A 22,172-nucleotide genomic window follows, 5' to 3' on the forward strand; every position below is an offset into this window, starting at 1 on the left:
TCCCCAGTGCACAGTCCCCTGGTAAGAGGCCATAGGTCTCCTTGGAGAAGGCTGGGAGGAAAGTTAACAGTCTAAATTTTGGGCAGTGCAAAAGGGTCCATCACTAGTGATACCCAACCCTCCTCTCATTCCAGGATCTCTGGGTCTGTAAACTGTCTTAAGTCTGAGAATTGATGAACTGGCCATGACTCTGTTTTGTAATTCAAGTTAGACTTCTGTTCATTTGACATATAATTCTTCTGCTTATAATTCTCAAATAAGAGTTTAGTAGACTGGCCATCTATTTTACTTCTAGGTACCCCATGATCTACTAGCCAACATGTCCCTGCATGTCAGATTACTTTGACTGCCTCTTTGAGTCTGCTGTCCATTAAGAAAGCCTCACCCATCTTATTTATGGTGATTAACTGTCACCACCTGGCTTCTGTCAACTTGGAATCTGGTCATCCCCATTGTGTTTAAGGATTCCAGCTCAGTGGCAGCAGGTCCCACAGTATTATATGGCCTACAGAGAAGAGTGACTACAGAGCTCATCAGTGATGCTGGAGCTAGTCTGGTGAATTTATTTCTCAAATTTCAGGTGAAGGATTTGTCCTGTGGACAGTCCTGGGGTGTGTGAACAGGTTTCCATGATAAATCCACTCTAACAGTCACATCTATTTCAGCCTCTGCATCCTCTCATCTACATTATACTGGGAAAATTCTAGCATTTTGACCTTAGGCAACGTTGTATCCCTTTGGATCCATGTTTCAGCCAACCATCCAACAAACTGTTATTCCCCTTTCTAACCCCTCAATCTACAACGTTGAATGCAGAATCTCTGCTTAGTGGGTCCAAATCAATAAATTCTGCTTGATCCAACTTTACATTCCTTCCATCATTATCCCACACCCTTAATATCCATTCTCCCACATATTCCTGTGATTTCTGTCTATGTAGACTGGAAAACTCATGGAGTTCTTTTGGAGTATAGCATAACTCCTCTTGGGTCACATATTGTACTTCACCTTTGGAGGCCTATTAGGACCTTTAGTCTAGTTATAGGTCTTGAAGAAATCTGGTGAAACAGGATTTTTCGCTTTATACAGAGGAGTGAGCGCTGTTTCCATAGGGTTAGCATGCACTGAAGGGCTAGTCTCATTAGGTGGAGGTTGGAAGGCAGACTTCCTGAAGGCCAAGAAGCTGTTTTCTCAAAGCAGACTGGAGGTCATGAAGCTCTTTCCTCTGGCGGTCCATTACAGGTCTATCTAGCAAAGGCTCAACAGATTCCAGGGATCCCATCTCTCCATCTCCATCATTATCCAGTAAGATATCTCCGTTTCCATCATTACCGACCATATATCTCCATTCCACATTTCAGGATCATCTTCTTTTCATATCAAAGCCCTTACTTTAACAGCAGACACCTTGCATAGTTGAGATTTTAGTTTACGTTGTAAATCTGCTACTTGCACAATGATGCTTTGTGTCTGGTTTTCAGAAATCTCAACCACAGTAAACAGATTTTCTTTCAGGACACACATGGAAACTTTCACATCATTCATATGGTACTTAAGTTTCAAATTTGAAGCCGTCAGCTCATCCCTTTCCCTCATTACTTTATCCATTGTATCTAACAACCCAATATCATTACACCTCTTAATTCCACACAAGTGCATAAAGGTGTCAGAAACACTATCACCCAGAGCTTTGCCTCATATAAACCTACAATTGGTAGAACTGAATGTATACTTTGAGTATCTCTTTTGCCAACTCACTCCATGGAGTGTCCGTGCTCTCTCAATTATTGAAAGGAGAGACCTTAATCAGAATAGAAACCCAATCTTAAAACCCATTTTTCAGATTCTGTTTCTCAGGAACCATTCCTGGTACCAAGCTGTGTTAGACAGGGTTCTCTAGAGAAACTGAACCAACAGGAGAGTTCTGTAAATATGAGACTTATAAAGGTGTCTCATGCAACCATGGAAATGGAATGGTCCAAAACCCATAGGGCAGGCTGTGAAGGTGGTGGCTCTGATGAAGGGTCTGGACTTACTCCCCGGGAGAGGCTTGCTGGCAGAAGAAGCAGTGAAAGAGTCTCTTCTTCCATAAAAGCCTTCAATGGATTGGATTGTCTCATTGTGAGAGATATGTCTTAGTTGATGACAGATGTAATCAGCCACACATGCAATCAACTGACTTTTGACATAATCAAACAACCTCTGGTTTATCCTTGACGTATCCTTGCAACAAGGGTCAGGCCAGTGCTGGCTTAATAGACAATGGGGCATCATCAGTTGGCCAAGTTGACACCAGAATGTAACCATCACAGTATTCTTTACCTGGCTCTGAATAAAAGCTCAGAGAGCTTCTTGAATTTTCTCAGACCACTCTTTTTCAGTTTCCATCTACTATGTCTATTCAAAATTTCTGTTTTAACATGTTTCATACAGGAAATGTTTAATCATAAATAATTGTATCAACAATGGACTGATTTATTTTCATTTAAAAGGTAATTATTCATTACTCCAACTTTAGAATCATTCCATTGCCTGCATGAAACAGAGATATTGGGGGGAATATTTCACAAATTAAATCTTAACTCTAAACGTGGAAAATTTCAAAGTGGGTTACAGGCTGAGATCTGGTAAAAGAGGTCCAGTGTTGATGGGTAAAATGTCCTTTTGAAAGGTTAAAGTGAAAAGAGGAGAAGGGAAACCACTGGAAGCTTAGTAAATCAGAAAAGAAAACAATGTCTGAAACTCTGCTTTTAATTTGGTAGAACCCTAGGGACTTCATAAAATATCAAAGGGATCTATCATAAATTTCATTGTGATTTATATAGTGAGAGGAGCAATTTTTAGCTAACAGTAAAACAAGAGTATATAAAGGGAAGACAGTTTTCCCAACAGGAGATACACTTGCACTTTAATGTATTTTTCATGGACAGCTTTTCCCAAGAAACAAAATAATAGATATTTATACAAATATTTGATTTTCATAATCTGCTTCCACCGTACCTCTTTCTTAACCTCTGTAAGTTCTAGCTCATTTGTTTGGCTCATATTTTTGGAATGAGTTGAGTTAAGAAAATGTGTACATAGAAGTAGCTAGGTGAATAATTTGAATCGCATTTTAATTACTATATATTCTATACAATATCACTTGCCAAAACTTGTTAAAATAGCAAATAAAGTGAAACTCCTACATATGGAATCATATGTATCTTGTGGTATTTTTGTGCTGATGTTCTAAACCTGAGAAATATCAAGGAGTTAAAATAGTTGCTCCTTCATTTTAGGAGGAGGATAAATATTTTTTTTTCACAAGTGTAAGTTTACATAAATTAGATTATGTGATATACCCACCCCCAAGGCATTCCCTATTATGAACACTTTACCTTAGTGTAATATGTTGTTTCAAATGATAGAGGAAGATTATTAAACTTTTATACTATATTTGCAATCCATGGTTTACTTTAGGGTCACTGCTTGCATTGACAACAGGCTGTTTCTTTGTTTTTATTTAAAAAGTTTTTCTTAACCTCGTGTTACAACATTCAAATATTTGATCAGTGCCGATACTTCCACTCACAATGCTGCGCTATGATTACCAGCTTCTACTGCCACAATTTTCCATTGCCACAAACAGAAACTCTGGACTGAGTGAATCTTAACCCCATTCCCTCCCCCTGCCCCAGCCCCTGTTAACCTGGATGTCAGTTCCTAACTCAAAGAATTTGTTTATTCCAATTATTTCATACCATCAAGGTCAGGCAGTATTTGTCTTTTTGTTAAGGCTTAGTTCACTCAGCTTGATGACTTCAGGTTTCACTCATGTTGTCATGACAGAACTACAAGCCTTTCTGTGGCTGAATAATATTCCACTGCAGGTACACAGCACATTTTTTTAAATCTATTTTTGTATTGGTGGACAATTAGTTTCCAAATTCTGAAAACTCTAAATAACGCCACAATGGACATCTGTGTGCAAATAACTGTTGCATTAAATTCTTTTGGTATATACCTACAAGTGTATTGCCAGCTCATGTAATAATTCTGACTCAATCTAGTCATACTATTTAAATCATTACTTTTATCCATGTTCATCGTTAACAGATTCCTGAAAATGTCAAGGCTGTTATGTTATTCCAGAGTTTTCCTGTGTATTTTCTCTATCCTTAAGACTCATCACATGAAAGCTTTCTTTGGATTATTTTTTTATATTTGACATTTCATTTTTATTTAAAATCAGAGAAGTATGGCAAACAATTTATGTACAACTATACAATGTTTACAACATCCTTCCTAACTGCATTAACGCTTTATATTTCACAACGTCTACATGACATACACTCACACAAGGCCTGAGAGTGTCAGACTTCACCACACATATGACTTCAGCAACTTCTTTGCACAATGATCCACGTAACAATGCATATTTGCTTAGTTCAGCCTATGTCATCAAGTGCTTTTTGTAGATTGGAAAGTAACAAAGAAATGAACCCTGAAATTCTTCATGGTATTTCCTACTTTGACTAGGGGGAGAAATGAATGCTATCAGCCTGAATAATTAACTTCTATCAAAATAACAGTGGCAACAAACAATAACAATAAAAATGAGGTCTAAAAGTTTTAGTTATTCTATTAAAATAAGCTGACAGCATTCCAATAATGATTAGTGTTAAGGAAATGGATGACAGTTTCTGAGCATTTTTTTTAAAGTTTTTTTTTATTAATCAAAAAAAAAGAAAAGAAATTAACACAACATTTAGAAATCATTCCATTCTACACATGCACTCAGTAATTCTTAGTATCATCACATAGATGTATGATCATCATTTCTTAGTACATTTGCATGATTTAGGAAAAGAACTAGCAAAACAGCAGAAAAAGATATAGAATGTTAATATAGAGAAGAGAATTAAAATAATAATACCAATAAAAAATATATATATAAAGAAAGGAAAAAGAAAAAAAGCAAAAACAAAAGATACAAACAAACAAACAAACTTATGAGCATTTTTACTTTTAAAAAATTACTTTAAATCAAAAAAACCTAAGAACGAACTTTCAAAAATGAATATAAAATTTTGATAAAATGCCATAGTCCTGGGCAGTATGATGGTGGCTTAGTGGCAGAATTCTCACCTGCCATGCTGGAGACCCAGATTTGATTCTCAGTGACTGACCATGAAAAAAATAATAAAAAAAAAAGTAGTGGTCCTACAAACAAACAAAAAATTTTAACTTTTAAAAGAGTGCAGATTGTTATGTTTAGTTATTTTTCCTAAACAATTAATTGTGAATTTTTTCCTGCCAGTGTTATAAATGCTTATTATCAACAGGTACAGAAAATGACGTTCAGTTGAATTAGTTGCTACATATTTTATAATCCATTTAATGTTACCAAAGTATATCAAGCTCTTAGAACTTGTAAAAATAAACCAAGTCAATGTGATATGTAATATTTGTGCCAAAAGTGAGAGAACACAAGACAGAATAAGAGGCCAAAGAGCAAATATGAGTTCAATATCAGTACATTTTCACTAGTGTTTACAAAAAAAAATCTTTGAAAAGCTCAAATGTTTTCATAGCATAAGAAAAATTGAAGATAAATTTTTCTGAAAAAAAATTATATGATGTGAAAAGCTTCATGTCAGCTAAGAATTTTAATGTTTTCATACAAGAAACCATGTTTATTACACATGCCAGTCTGGAATGTTACAGCTAAGGGAACTCTTCAAAATATCCTTAATACAGTCTGTGGACTTTAAAAGTTAGCAAGATTCATCTTCATGTTAATCTAAGTTATTATTCACATATCTGAAAATATATAATTTTCCATTTAAATATACCACCATTTTTATCTGTAACTTTTTTCCTATTTAAAACAAATGCAAGAAAAGTTTTGTGCTAATTTCAGCCCATAAGATATGTTTAAAATATCTCTCTCTTAAAACATAAACACGCTATAAAAATGAAAAAACAAACACAAAAAAAGTATTATATAATGAATATATTTTATCCCTCCCCCCAAAAAAGGAATGAGAATATCAGCAATAACATGTGGCTTAAATAAATTAGATTTCCTGTTCATAAAAAGAAAGAAAATTCAGTTGCAAAGTTAACTATTTCATTGTTACCTGAGATACAGCATCCTAATTCCTATCATTTATGAAATAGAATGATGCCATGGAAGAATCAAGGGTCTATAGGTTTCCTGTGTTTTAAGTAAAAAATACACAAAAAATAAGTGTGGTGACAGAATACTTAGATATTATGTAATTGGCTATGAAAGCTGTTCTATTGTGGCATTCCAGTAACAGAATGGCTTTTAAAAAGGGGACTTTTTAAATTGCAAGTTTCAAGTTCTAAAGCCATGAAAACATCCCAATTAAAGCATGTCTATAAAATGTCCAAACTAAGGCCCCAACAAGAGGTTACCTTCACTCAGGGAAGGCCAATGAGCTCCAGGGTTTCTCTCTCAACTGAAAAGGCACATGGTGAACTTAGCAACCTCTGCTAAGTTTCTCTCCAGGCTTCCTGCTTCCTGAGGCTCCCCGGGGGGAATGTATTCCTCTTCATCTCAAAAGGTCTCTGGCTGCGTGGGTTCTCATAGTTCCTGTGACTGTGCTGTTTTCTCCAATGATGTTTCCTCTTTTATAGGATTCCAGTAACTGATCAAGACCCACCTGGAATGGGTGGAGTCACATCCATGTAGTCAAGGTTAATACCCACAACTGGGTGTGTCACATCTCTGTAGAGATAATCTAATCAAAAGATTCCAACCTACATTCTTGAATAGGGATTAAAAGAAATGCTTGCCTGCACAAGATGGATCAGGATTAAAACATGGCTTTCCAAGGGTCCATAATCCTTTCAAACTGCTATGTAGTTAGGAAGCCATGATCCTGCCTCATGGGGAAAAGGGAACCGTCCCAAGGCTGCCCCCAGGAGACTAAAACCAATTTTAACAGAGGGTTACATGGTTAAGTTGAGTAAAGTGCAATCAGAACACACTGTTAAAGCAACAAACAAAGCCACAAAGGAAAAATCCCAAGAAAGTCCCCAGTAATGTGTGTGCAGTACTACCATCAGCTGGCCCCATAAAATGCTAAACTAAAGTTGTAACTAAGGCCAATCTGGTTCTTCACCCACTGAGCCCATCCTTCTTTAGGATGTACTTTCCTTCCTTCACTTGCTGCTTTAATAAATCATCTTATTCTCTTAACCTCAATTTGAGCTTCAATTCTTTGTCTCAGCAAGTCAAGGACCGGGACTCCCAGCTGTGTAAGGCTGGGGCAAACATAATTTGGTGCCAAAACCCAGGACTTATTATCAAATATACCAGGACTCCCAGCCAGATTTTCTTCCTCTCTTCATTCACTGCTTTTAATGACTCACCTTGCTCTCCCAACCTTGACTTGAGTTTCAATTCTTTGTCTTGGTGAGTCAAGGTCCAGGAGTGCCAGCCTGGTAATACTGGTTCCAACAAAAGTTAACACAAAGGTTAACACAAAGGGAGTGTTTTGTTCACATTTATCATTCTGCGTCACACCAGATTTAAGTCCACCTGGCACTCATAAATGTGTTTCATGTGATCCATGTCACATGAAACCAACTTTGCCTTTATCGTAGTTAAGGAAAATCCCAATACTTGCTGACATCAGAAAGTCTCAATTTAAGATTCATTAGAAGTAGATGAATAAATATTCATTTCTATGAACGAGAATTAGCATGTGCAAACAGTTGATGGTAAGGAATCTGGAACTGTAAATTGATAAGAGAATGTGATAAATGAGAGGAAGACTCTTAGATTTGAAATAGTTTAGCAGAATGGAACAGAAGACTGCGTGTAGAATGTGGGTGGCATGTGTAGTGTGGGGGTCACTGATATAAGAATGTGGGGTAGATGGCATGCATTTGGGGCACAGGGAGGGCAGGGCACAGGTGTGTACTCATGTAGGTAGAAGGGTTCAGGGACCCCAAGATGTGAATGTGTGTGTGTGTAGGGGAAGGGCGCAGTTTGTGGGGGTTGCAGGATATAGACGTGGAGAAAGTGACTCTGGGTGAGAGGGGCCCAGGTGCAGTTGTGCAGGTGAGGGAGATGGCTTGGGGTAGGGGTGCACATGTGGGCAGGGAACTATGTAGCACAAATATGAGCACCTGCAGGTGTGGGAAGAGGACACTTGTGCTGCGGAGTGGGCCAAGGGTATGCACTGGTGTGAGGCAAGGGGTCAGGATGCAGGGGTGTAGAGGTCAGTGCACGGATGCACCAGTGCCTGTTGGTGAGGATGTGACTGTAATCATGTGCATGTCTATGGGGTGGCCTTGATGTGCACAAGTCTGGGGGTAGAGCCCTGGTGTTCACATGCGCAAAGCTAAGGGGCAGTGGGCTGGGGGTTGCCTCTGTGGGGCTTGGGGCAGGTGTGGCCCGGGTATGAAGATGAGCGACCGCGGCCTGGATGTACAGGCGACTGCAGGGTTCACAGGGGTGCACACATGAGGGTAGGTCATTCAAGGAACCTGGCTTGGCTTAGTTCCTGGTCCCTGTCTCCCTGTCCATGCATTCCTGAGGGCTCCGGGCTTACATTTGGAAAGCGGTGATTCTGTTGTTTGCACTAGCTGGATGTTCTCTGGTTCTCTGCATCTCAATTCTTCAGCATTTGCAGCCAGGGCCTTCCTATATGGTGTATAATATATTCCCAGGTCATTTACACCCTGGAATTGCCATCCCAGTAACCTCCCCTTGCCTTCTCTAGGTGTTCCTTGAAGCAGGTGTGAACTCAACCTATCCTGTTCTGCATCTTCCCGAAACTCTTAGTTGTTTTTTTTGAAGGTAAAATTTAATTGTCTTCTTTGTTTCAATTTACTAATCCTGTCATCCTGCCCAGAAGCAAAATCTCTCAATTTACTTTGAAAGCTGAGGAATAAAAATTCTTTGGAATCTCTAAATGTGTGCGAGGGGTTGGTTATTGTCTGGGTGCTTATTTTGGGGGGATCAGGCAGTATAATATCAAATATATGTTTTCTGCTGGAAAATAAAAAAGGAAAACAACCACCGTCCACCCTCCTGTCTGGGATGAGTCAGAATAATGGGAGGTTGGTGAGGTGGTGTCGTGGCCACTGGCACCGTGGAAGCCGTGTGAGGTAAAGACCTGTAGTTTACGGTGTAGATTTGCACTTAGCCCTTGCACATGCAGCTGCATATTTCATCACTGACTGCCCCTGACCAGAAATTCCGGAGCACAATTTCTCCAAACACCACAATAAAATAAACTCCAACCTTCTGTAGAATAGTACGGAAGAGGTGCTTCCTATCTGTGTGGAAAACCACCTAGTGCAATAAAACCATCTGCCTATAATTCAACGTGGTTCCCGACTACCCTCTGTGGAACCTGATGCTCTGAGTCCCTACATCTCAGGCACTTTGCAGCTGAATCAGGTTGTCATTCTCTCTACGCTTCCTCCGATGATTGCCACTTTTTGCCCTCTGCTAAGTCAGAGATCTAGCACTCCTCTCTTTATTTTTAAAGTTGTATGCAAATCTTTCACCAACTAGTATTTCCTGTACGCTTCTTTTTGTTGTCATAGATTAGTGCACAATTTTCTTTCTTTGCACTTACCTTCATGAATATTTATAGGAGAGAAGAAAAATATAAATAATTCATCATGATTAACTGAAAATTCTAAGTTTCTTAGAAGTACATTTGTATTGATTTTCTTCTTCACAATAAAATAATTTAAAAGAAGAAGAAAATAAGAAGGGAATATATTGTGGGCTGAATTGTGTCCCGTCCAAAGACATGAATGTGACTCGTGAAAATTGAGTCTTTAAAAAAAATGTTATTAGTTAAAATGAGGCCAAAGTAGATTAAAGTTGGCCCTAATCCAAGATTACTGGTGTCCTTTCATACAGAGAGAATTGACTGTAGGCATATAGACACAGGAGAGAAAAACATGTGGCAACTGAGGCAGAGACCAAAGACCAATGATGCCAGCAAAACATGAGAAGAAAGAAGCAGGAAAAGAATATCCCCTGTGGATTTCAGACTTCCAGCATCGACAACTGTTAAAAAACTAATTTCTGATGTTTGAACCCATCTAGTTTGTGATACTCTGTTATAGCAGTGCTGGAAAATTAGTACAGTAAAACAACATTTTGTAAATATTGCCCTTTCAGTTTCAGACCATTGCAATAAACTGAATATTGCAATAAAATAACTCATGCATTTTTTTGGTTTCCCAGTACATATAAATTTGTACTTTAAATATAATACTGCACCAGAGTCTATTAAGTGTGCAATATGTCTTAAAAATAATCTGCATACATTAATTTAAAACACTGTGTTGCTACAAATGCTAACCACCATCTGAGCCTTCAGCAAGTCATCCTCTTAGTGCTGGTGAAGGGTTCTGCCCCAATTTTGATGGCTGCTGATTGATCAGAGTGGTGTTTGCTGAAGGCTGGGGTGGCTGTGCCAGTTTTTTAAACAAGGCAACACTGAAGTTTGCCACAGTGACTGACTCTTGCTTTCAAGGAAGACTTTTCACTGGTATGAGATGCTACATTATACGCACAGAAGAACTTATAAAACTGGAGTCAATCTTTCAAAACAAGTCTGTATAATATTCTCAATCTCTTGTCACCATTTGAATAATTGTCACAGTGTCCTCACCAAGCATAGAATCCATCTCAAGAAACCACTTTCTCTGATCATCCATAAGAAGCAACTCCTCATCCACTAAAGTTTTATCATGAGACTGCAGCCATTCAGTGGCATCTTCAGGTTCCACTTCTAGTCCTAGTTCTCTTGTTATTTTCACTCCAGCTGTAGTTACTTCTCCCCTGAACTCCTGAACACCTCCAAATAATCAATGAAATGTGGAATCAATTTCTCCCAAACTCCTGTTAATTGTGATCTGTTGACCTTCTCCAATGAATCATGGATTTTCTTAATGGCATTTACAATGGTGAATCCCTTTCAGAAGGTTTTCAATTTACTTTTCCCAGATCCATCTATACTATCACTCTCTATGGTGGTTATAGCCCTATGAAATGTGTTTCTTAAACAACAAGTCCTGAAATGTAAAATTACTCTTTGATCCATGTGCTGCACAATGAATGTTGTGTTGGCAAGCATGAAAACACCATTAATCTATTTGTACCTCTCCATCAGAACTCTTAGTCAAGTTAGGTGCATTGTCAATGAACAGCTCTATTTTGAAAGGAATATTTATTTTTATGAGCAGTAGGTCTCAAAAGTGGCTTCAAGTGCTTAGTAAACCATGTGGTCAATGGATGTGCTTAAATACAGGCTTTGCTTTCCATTTAAAGAGCACAGACAATGGAGAAGAAGGAATATTCTTAAGATCCTTAGGGGTGTCGTAATGGTAAATGAGCATTTGCTTCAACTTAAAGTCATCAGCTGCCATAGCTCTTAATAAATTAGTCAGCCTGCCCTTTGATGTTTCACAGCCAGGTGCTGATATTTCCTCTGTAGTGGTGAAAGGCCAAGAAGGTTTCTTCCCATATAAACCCATTCTGAAGACATTGAAAATATGTTGTTTAGTGTAGCCACCTTCACAAATTTTCTTAGCTTGATCTTCTAGTTAACTTGCTGCGGTACCACATCAGTGCTTGCTACTTCACTTTACACATTTTATGCCATGAAGGTGGCTTCCTTCATATTTAGACCTCAGGAACCAAGCTCTGCTAGTGTCAAAGTTTTCTTATACATCCTCCTCACCTCACTAAACCTTCACAGATGTGAAGAAAGTTAGGGCCTTGCTGCTGGGTTAGGCTTTGCTTAGGGGAATGTTGTGACTGCTTTGATCTTCTATCTGGACCACTAAAACTTTCTCCACATCAGAAATAAGGCTAGGTATTCACTGGAGTAGCACTTTTAATTCCATCAAGACTTTTCCCTCTACAATGTGGCTATTTGGTGGAAGAAGTCTACCTTTCAATCTCTCTTGACTTTTGATATGCCTTCCTCACTAAGCTTAATTATTCCCAGCTTTCGATTTGAAGTGAGAGATGTGCAAATCTTCCTTTCACTTGACCACTCAGAGACCATTGTAGAGTTATTAATTGGCCTTTTTTCAGTACTGCTGTGTCTCAGGGAATGAGGAAGCCTGAAGGGAGGGGGAGAGATAAGGAATTGCTGGGCAGTGGAGCTGTCAGAACACTAACAACTATTATCAAATAAGTTCAACATCTTATAAGGGTGTGGCTTGTCCCAAAATGATTAACATAAAAAACCACTGAGCACAGATCACCATAAAAGATATACTAGTCAAAAACCTTGAAATGCCAACATTACTAAAATATGACACAGGGACACAAAATGAGTATATGGGGTTGGAAAAATAGCACTGATAGACTTGCTCAATGCAGGATTCCCACAAACCTTTACTTCGTAAAAACTGCAATATCTGTGAATCATAATAAATCAAGGTGCAATAAAATGAAATATGCCTGTACATAATATCACCACCCATGTGACCCTAGGCACATAAAGATTCAAACTTCTCAAAAATGTACAAAGTGAAAAAAATATCTTTTTTCCATCCTCTCCTATAAAGATAATCACTATTAATAGCTTCTTATAATTCCTTTCATTAAAAATCTTTTCCCTATATCTATATAAACTTTTTCACATTGTGCTTTTATTCATAGAAAGGAATATCACCATTACATGATTTGCTGCTTTAATATACTGTGACTATTTTTCCATAGTAACAATAACAAATGAATCTACATGGCTCTAATTGGCTCAGACCTAGGTGATCTCACCATGCCAGACACAATTGAGAACCTGCCAGAAAACAGCCTGCCCCCAGAGAATGCCAAGGTAACCGGCAGTGTGAGAAGAGTGGGAGATGGTGGTACATGAAATGTTTATGATTGAGCTAGTAGAAAAATATTTGGAAGGTAGATTAGGACAAATAAATGTATGGAGATACCTAAATTGTGACCATCCATTTACTTGATAAGATTCATTAATACCCTTTTCAGATATATTGCCTCTCCAATATATTATGTGCTCTTCAGTAATTTTATTTTTCTTTTGAAAACAACCTGTCCTCATTTCCTTATTTAACTGGAAGGTAGAAGTCAAATAAATTACAGAATTGTCTGTAGGATGATGGCAAGTCACATCTTCATACTCACCAAACATAAAAAAAAAAAAAGCAAAACTGTATTATTTTTGAGTAGTAATTCCCAGAATCATAACTGATGTCGATGATCTTTATTTTCAACCACCCACTCTGTCATGCTTGACCAGAACTTCAGTTTGTTTGGACTTTTGCCTGGTTTCATGACTATAAACCTGATCTCCAATGTCCTAAGCTGATAATTACCTCATTCTTGTTGGACTGTGATTGCTGAAACTGCCCATTTACAGTTATCACTGGGTGTGCAGGTGTTAAGGCACGCTTTGATGAATCCTCTGCATCCTGGATATAGTTCTCCTTGATCCACCTCCACAGTAGCATCCCCAGCTACTGTAGAATCAAGAACCCCAGCCAGGAAGATAACTCTTCTTTCCTGCTGCTTTACTGATATGAGGGGCACAAAATGTTGGTTCCATTTGAATGGAACCCCTGGGGTGTCCCCATCAGTTGTGTAATCTTCTCCAGGAACCAGGAACTTCACCCAGGTGAAGTTGAAACTCTGAAAATGGGGACCTAGTAGTATCAGTAATAGGGGCCGCTTCTGCTTCCACCCATTAGATCTCATAAAGAAATATATCAGGAAAGTGGGAACACAGCACCACCTGTCAGGTAGTGGATCAGAGCATACATTGAATCCTAAGGACAGCATCTCAACTCAAAGAGTTGAGTTCAACTGGTGTCTTAATGGAGCCCATAACAGACCTTTCTTCTCTTCCATCAGGATGACTGCTTATGGGTGATAAGTTACATAGTAATACAAGTGAATTCTAAGGTCATGAGAAAAATTTCACCCAAGTGACAGGCTCCCGTGACTTCCTGAGTTTTCTCCCCCACCATTTGGTATGGACTTATCTTACAGGAGTAATTAGCATACTTACCAATTCCTGGTCACAGGTCTAGCTAGTCATTAATACATTCTGAAAAATATTTAAAAGATAAAATTTCCTGAAGACAAAATTAAGAGATAGGAAGAAGTAGCATTGCCCTGGAGAAAGAAATGTCTGCATACTTTCAATATAAAGGTGAACTAATCTGATGCTCCCTGTTCTAGTTTGCCAGCTGCCGGAATGCAACACACCAGAGACGGATTGGCTTTTAATAAAAGGGGATTTATTTTGTTGGTTCTTCAGAGGAAAGGCAGCTAACTTTCCACTGAGGTTCTTTCTTACGTGGAAGGCACAAGATGGTCTCTGCTGGTCTTCTCTCCAGGCCCCTGGGTTCCAACAATTTTCCCCGGGGTGACTTCTTTCTGCATCTCCAAAGGCCTGGGCTGAGCTGCAAGTGCTGAGATGAGGAATGCCAAGCTGCTTAGGCTGTGCTACATTGAGCTCTCTCATTTAAGCACCAGCCAATTAAGTCAAATGTCACTCATTGCAGCAGACACGCCTCCTAGCCGACTGCAGATGTAATTAGCAACAGATGAGGTTCACATACCATTGGCTTGTGTCTGCAGCAACAGAACTAGGTATGCTCACCAGGCCAAGTTGACAACTGAATCTAACTAACACACTCCCTATCAGAGCATTCATAAGAATGCATTCACCAAGGTACAATATTTCAATTTTAGAATGATAAATGCTCAGGAAAAGGAGCTAAAACTGGAGTCCTACTATCACCCACCATAATGAATTTAGTTTTTGCATAGTCCAGACAGGTTAATAAGACAGAAATAAGATGGGGAATATTGCCTCTGACTTCTTCACTCCTTCAGTAGGGTCACTAATCTTTTCACGGCCTTTCAAGATAAAGTAGTGATTTTGATTTACTATCTTTCCTGTAAATACATGTCTCATGATCTTCCATTTGTCATTTCTATGAAACTGGTACTTTTCCTACAGTATTGGAACCAATAAAAGTATGTCAGTTAGTAAATGCACTCAGAAACCTAGAAAATAACCTGAGTTGTCTTCATGGACCCATTAATCCACTATGGAATAAACTTGGACTGAAATTTAATGCCTGACCTTTGCAATGTCTTACTCTAACTAAAGGGTGCAGTAGTAACAGCTGGGTCCCTTGCTATCATTGTCCACACTGAACTCATATCCAACAGTCTTTGAAAATACTGGGCTTTCCCTACTGCAAAGTTACACAGACACCATATGTTCCTTTGCATAAGGATGAAATGGATATTTTTGCATATTTTAGTGTGTTGGTGTTTCCACAATGAGATCCAATATCCCATTGAACCATTGAGTCCTGGGCTGAAAAATCATTTTGTTCTCCACTTGGATGAGGAACTACAATTTTCTATTGTAGTAGCAGACATTAATGTTTTACTCCTCAAGTCTTTTTATGATTTTAAAACAAGTCATGCCATATCTTAGTTGGTTGCCCATCCATCTTGTTCCTAGAACACCTTGATCTATCTCCATTTTCACAAGAAAAAGGTGTCTGATTGCAATTAGTTCTTGCTATCATTGATAAATATATCCACCTTGCCTGCAAAAGTTACTAATCACTGCTACCTGCCCTTCTAGAATCCCACAATTTCCATTGATACCAGGAAGTAAAGTTCTAGGGGTGCATCTTCATTGAACGTTCTCATAAAGCATATTAAAAATATTTGTGCTTTTCACACCAACACATCCCATATTGTGTTAAATGAAGGGGGTATCTTCTGGGTCCCCCCAGGAAATACAGTCAGCTTGAGTCTTTTCTGACTTTAGCTTCTACATTCTCAGTGTCCTGAGCCTTCTACTCCACTCTTCAATACTAAGTTAAGGAACTTCCTCCATCTTAATTTTAATTCCCGGGGGCCACGGTGGTAGGGAGATTATTTGCCCCAAAGATGTCCATATTCTAATCCTTGTAACCTTTGAATATATTGAATTACATGACACAAAACCTTAATGGAAATTAACGTTACAGATGGAAGTAATATTGTTAATCAACTGTTCATAAAATAGGGAAATTATGCTGGATTTTCCAGTTTGACTCAACGTAATGATAAGCTTCTCTAAACATGAAAAAGAGAGGCAGGAAAAAAAATCAAAATGAGATGTTACCATGGGGGAAAAGTCAAGAGATGCAAGTTTGCTGTATTTGAAGGCAGAGGGAAGAGGCCATGATCAAAAGAATGTGGGCAGCCTTTAGAAGATGGAAAAGCCAAGGAAATACACTCTTTCTTAGAGCCTCCAATAAAGAACATAGCCCTCCTGACAATTAGACTTTAGCCCAGTGAGACGTGTGTCATACTTCCAGCTTACAGAAGTATAAAATATAATTTTGCCATAATCTGTTGCAGAAGCATTAGAAAATGAATACAACTATTATCATGCATATCCTTTAAGGAGCTCTAGATGTCCTTGTCAAAGCATCAAACCTCAAATCAAAAATGAGTATCTTCAGGTAAAAATTCTTCAGTCTCTAGATTTATATTCAAGATTCCTGCCCACTCTCCTAGGGTCCCTTGTATTAATTATCCTGGTCCTGCAATTTCCACATGTATTTCATTTCCTCCTAAAGCAAGGATTGCTCTTTTATGCTTGCACTTTCCTAAATCCTTGCTGGTTGGAAGTAACAAATGATGGAGGAGGAAGCTCACAAGGTGAACAAATATAACCCTGCATGGTGGCTTCTTCAGATGAGGTAATAGCATAGTGTGTCAGCAGGGGAAAACTTTTCTTACAAGAAAGGGAGGGAACTACTTATGCCAGCCCAGGAAATCCAGGATAATTTATATGTTCCTGATGCCCTCTACACACAAATGTCCCTATTATTATTCTCAGAATACACTCTCTTCTTTTCAGGATATTGACTTAAATGGAGAAAACCTTCTGAGGCTGTACATTCAGTCTTTAGTTCCATTCTGCTAAACTCTTTCAAATCTAAAAATCTTCCTCTCATTTATTACATTCTTTTATCAATTTACAGTTCCAAATTCCTTACCATCAACTGTCTGCACATCCTAATTCTAGTTCATATAAATATATAAATTATATAAATATAGATTATTTTAGTAAAAGCTACATCTGACTTTGAAAAGAGTACTTTTATTTGAACCATTCGTGCTATGATCATAATAATACTATATAATAAACTATTTATTATAATTATTATGACTCATGAAAAATATTTATATCTCTACTTCCCAAAGCGAAATATAAGTGGCCAAATTAGGGTCATAAAGTAAATGTTCAAAAGAGAAAAACATGAATAAAATCCAAACAGCCAAAGCCCTTCTAAGATAGGGAACCCTTTCAGAAGTGTGATTCTGACTGTTAGTGTTCTGCCTCTATTCCAAAAGCAACTAGGCAAACACATGGTATAGATTTGGTGTATAAACCAGAGAATTAAGAATGGAGATCACCTAGGCTATATATACTGTCTCATTCAACATGGATTTTATATGGATACTTGAATCTCATACTTCTGCTGTCTTTGATGAGAAATGCTGGGAATGAATTGTCAAATAAAGGAGACACTGGAAGAAGGAGAATCTTCCAGTCTGAGGATATACATATTTAGGTGGTCAACTAAAAGAAGAAAATAGCAAATATCCACATGAAAAGGGCAGTGAAAATACCAAACTGTGAAGAAGGATCTGAAATGTCCATTCATCTTTTGTCATATCAGATCAATGTCTTGCTCAATAACATCCTCATTGCATTTTTCACCTCTGCATTTCTTAGTGTATAGATCAGAGGGTTCACAAAAGTGTTCAATGGTATAAAACACAGCTCTCCTCTGATCCATGGGGAAGCTGGTTGTGTATATGAATATGCAAGGCACAAAGAACAAGATGACCACGATGATGTGGGAGAGGCAGGTGGAGGGCTTTCCCCACCCTTCTGCACTGTGGTTTCTGAGAGAATGCAAACTGATATAAGACCAAGCTCACTGTGCAAACAGCCCCACTATTGGGCACCAATAATGAAGTGATCACATAGATATCTACATAGGCAAGTTTCATCAAGGGCTGCAAGTCAGAAATAGTGTGTATTCACATTGGGACCACAGAAAGGTAAACTTAAGGTCAGAAAAACCTGAGCCAAAAAATGCAGATAGGATCCCAACCATGCCACAGCCCCAACACACTGTATATGCACCGATTCGTGAGGGTGTGTAGGGCAGGAACTTAGAGATGGCCACGTGGTGGTCAACGGCCATGAGGATAAGGATGAAGATCTCCAGGCAGCCAAAGCAATGGCGTGAAAAGACCTGGATTCTGCACTCACTGAAAGAGACAGTGGTCATCTTAGAAAGGGCCATCTATAGTCATTCTAGGGGCTATGGAAGTACAGAAGCAGGTATCAGATGAAGGAAAATAGAAAAGGAAGAAGCACATTGGACTCCCAAGTGCCTGGCTGGTCTTGATGGTAACAATCACCACTAAATTATCAACAAGATTCCCAATAAAAAAGTAAGAAGACAGCAAATACTAATTTCTTCCTGAAAGCATCCTGGGTCAATCCAAGCAGAATGAATTCGGTCCCATTATTATGCAACCGCATGAGGTCATGAAACAGGAGAAAATATGAGTGTGAAATGGTTCACCTGTAAAAAATAAAAGAATCAATACATGGTGCTATGTGATTTTATGGACTAATATAAATGAATTAATTCATGGAACTGTGTAATAATACAGAACATATTTCAGCAAAATAAAATTCCTCATCAGGAACATTCCCACTGTGGTTTCCTCTAAAGTCAATTTAACTCTGTTCCTCAATTTTTAATAACATTTCATAGGGTCATTATGACCCTCAAATAAGCTTAAAATATGATATTTTCCTGAGACACTATTCAAATGTAACCCATTTTTAGATTTTGCATGCTGCTTCTATTATAGGTTCACCTGTCTGATGAATGTAAAGTATAGAGACATGACACCAATTTATTATTTAGTTCATGTTTTTCATATTTAATAAACTTTGGAAGTCAAGTTTTCATGTTTTGTTATAAGCATTTAGGATACCTTGGTAGGTTAATATAAAATCCAACACCAACACACCTCCACAAAGAACATCTCATTTAAGCATATATTTATATATTGCATATTAGTTATGCATATTTATACAAATTTATGCTGTTTATAAATGTACAATATGACATAATTCTTCACTCCATAGTATGGTCTCTTCTATATACTCCAGTTCAGAAATGACAGAAGACATTTATAGCTTCTCTATAATGCTTCTACTTTCAAACACCATAATGGTATATAGGACTTCATATACACTAATAAACAGAAATGAATGTTCTTTGCCAATTGGTAATAATTTATCTCAAATACCAAACATCCCCATTTCAATATTCATCTCACAGTTCTGAAAATTACCTATTAGAACACCCAAGAGTCCCTAAAGCTCCATGTCTAAACGAAAAGTTAGGAGATTTTTAATCAATAGTTCATAATTTATTTTATTTTTTATTTTAACATTTGTTTCCCCTGTTATTTATTTTTATTCCATATGTTCTACTCATCTGTTGACAAGGTAGATGAAAGGAGCATCATACACAAGGTTTTCACAATTACACAGTCACATTGTGAAAGCTATATCATTATACAATCATCTTCAAGAAACCTGGCTACTGGAACACAGCTCTACATTTTCAGACAGTTCCCTCCAGCCTCTCCATTATATCTTGACTAACAAGGTCATCTCTACTTAATGCATAAGAATAACCTCCAGGATAACTTCTCAACTCTGTTTGGAATCTCTCAGCCATTGATGTTTTGTCTCATTTCACACTTCCTCCTTTTGGTCGAGAAGGTTTTCTCAATCCCATGATGCTGAGTCTCAGCTCATTCTAGGGTTTTCCTCAATCCCTTGATGCTGAGTCTCAGCTCATTCTAGGATTTCTGTCCCACATTGCCAGGAAGGTCCACACCCCTGGGAGTCATGTCTCCCATAGACAGGGGGAGGGTGGTGAGTTTGCTTGTTGCATTGGCTGGAGAGAGAGGCCACATCTGAGCAACAAAAGAGGTTCTCTTGGGGGTGACTCTTAGGCCTAATTTTAAGTAGGCTTGACTTATCCTTTGCGGGGTTAAGTTTCATATGAACAAACCCCAAGATTAGGGGCTCAGCCTATAGCTTTGGTTGTCCACAGTGCTTGTGAGAATATCAAGAATTCAATTTGGGGAAATTGAATTTAGCCCCATTCTCACCATTCCCCAAAGGGGACTTTGCAAATACTTTTCCACTTACTGATCAAATCACTCTGGGATTCATTGGGCAATCACTCTGGACAAACCAACAAAATCTCATGTCCTACCCAAGGTTCCATGTACTTATGGTGTTCAACCAAGCTATCTACATAAGTTATATTAGGAGATGCACTAATCAAAATATAAATTTTGTACCAAATAAACATTTTTTGCTTTGTCTCACACATAGGTTGAAATTTTAAAATATTAATTACCATCTATTTTCAGCACCCGGCAGTAATGGCATTCCTTTGCTTTTCTTCATACAAAAACATTTTAAAAATTTGCACATTTAGTCACTATCATTATACACTCTATGCATTCCTAGATTATACCATCTCAATCTTTATTGTCTATCTTTCTTTCTGATTTCATTTATGCCCCCAGCTCTCCTCCCTCTATATCATTCTCACATGCAGCTTCATTCAGTGTTTTAACATAATTGTATCACAGTTAGTTAGTACTGTGCTGTCCATTTCTGTGTTTCTATATTCAGTCCTGTTGCACAATCTGTATCCCTTCAGCTCCAATTACCCAATAACTTACCCTATTTCTTTCTCCCGATGGTCTTGGTTACCACCCAAATATTCCAAGTTTATTCACTAATGTCAGTTCCTATCAGTGAGACCGTACAGTATTTGTCCTTTTGTTTTTGGCTAATCTCACTCAGCATAATGTCCTTAAGATTCATCAATGTTGTTATATACTTCAAAACTTTATTCCATCTTACAGCTGCATAATATTCAATCGTATGCATATACCACAGTTTGTTTAGCCACTTGTCTGTTGATGGACATTTTGGCTGATTCCATCTCTTTGCAATTGTAAATAATGCTGCTAGAAACATTGGTGTGCAAATGTCCATTTGTGTCCTTCCCCTCATGTCCTTTGAGTAGATACCTAGCAATGGTATTGCCAGGACATATGGCAATTCTATATTTGCCAATGAGGAGCAAATATCCTGTCTTAACCCCTGTTTTAGCCCCAGAGCCAGTAATAGTTCATGATTTTGCATCCAGTTTTAGCTTAACTATTCTAGATCTGGGTTAGTGGGTGAGAGGGGTTGTCAGTTTGGAGTTGGTTTAGGAACAGATCATTTGTGTTAGTCAGGGTTCTCTAGAGAAACAGAACCAACAGGCAAGATATGTAAATATGAGATTTATAAAGGTGTTGCATGCCACCAGGGGAATGGAAGAGTCTGAATCTGTAAGGCTGTGAAGCTAGTGGTTCCAATGAGGGTCTGGACAAATGCCACAGGAAAGGCTCACTGGCTGAAGAAGCAGTGAAAGTCTCTCTTCTTCCTTAAAAGCCTTCAGATGATTGGATTATCTTGTTGTGATGGGCATGCCTTAGTTGATTTTAGATGTAATCAGCCACAGATGCAATCAGTTGACTGATGGCTTAATACTCCAGCATTTCTCCTTATCAACCAGCCACAAAATATTCTCACAGCTATGGTCAGGCTAGTGCTTGTCTGACCAAATAATCAGGCATAGTCATTTGGCCATGTTGACACCAAAAACTAACCATCACACTTAATTTGGCAGCTGTCAACTTGGCAGCTATATACATCGCCTTGAAACATGTTTACTTTTCAAATAGAACACAAGAACAGACATTTATTTTACTCAACAATACTCAAAAGTCCTGCATACAACCAGAAATATACTATACCTCTCCAGTATAGGGTGCAAGAACTTAAGTAGCATTCACTCTTAAATTTCACAGTCTATGACTTAAACACTATAACATAAACAGTACCATTTACATCATATGATAAGAGTAAAGCAAGATATTTGCTTATGTACAAATGTCAACATACTCATAACAAAACAAGGAGGAAAACAATCACTGT

General features: G+C 38.1%; 1 long non-coding RNA gene and 1 pseudogene across 2 annotated transcripts in view; both read right to left on the reverse strand.

The window, feature by feature from the left end:
* Window positions 1–22,172, reverse strand: part of LOC143643815 (uncharacterized) — a 466,595-nt gene that overhangs the window by 113,280 nt on the left and 331,143 nt on the right. The gene's annotated exons all lie outside the window — the stretch shown is intronic.
* On the reverse strand, window positions 17,724–18,620 carry LOC143643810 (olfactory receptor 4C16-like; annotated as a pseudogene).

Source organism: Tamandua tetradactyla, chromosome 8 (genome assembly GCF_023851605.1).
Source record: "Tamandua tetradactyla isolate mTamTet1 chromosome 8, mTamTet1.pri, whole genome shotgun sequence".
NCBI classification, from domain to species: Eukaryota; Metazoa; Chordata; class Mammalia; order Pilosa; family Myrmecophagidae; genus Tamandua; species Tamandua tetradactyla.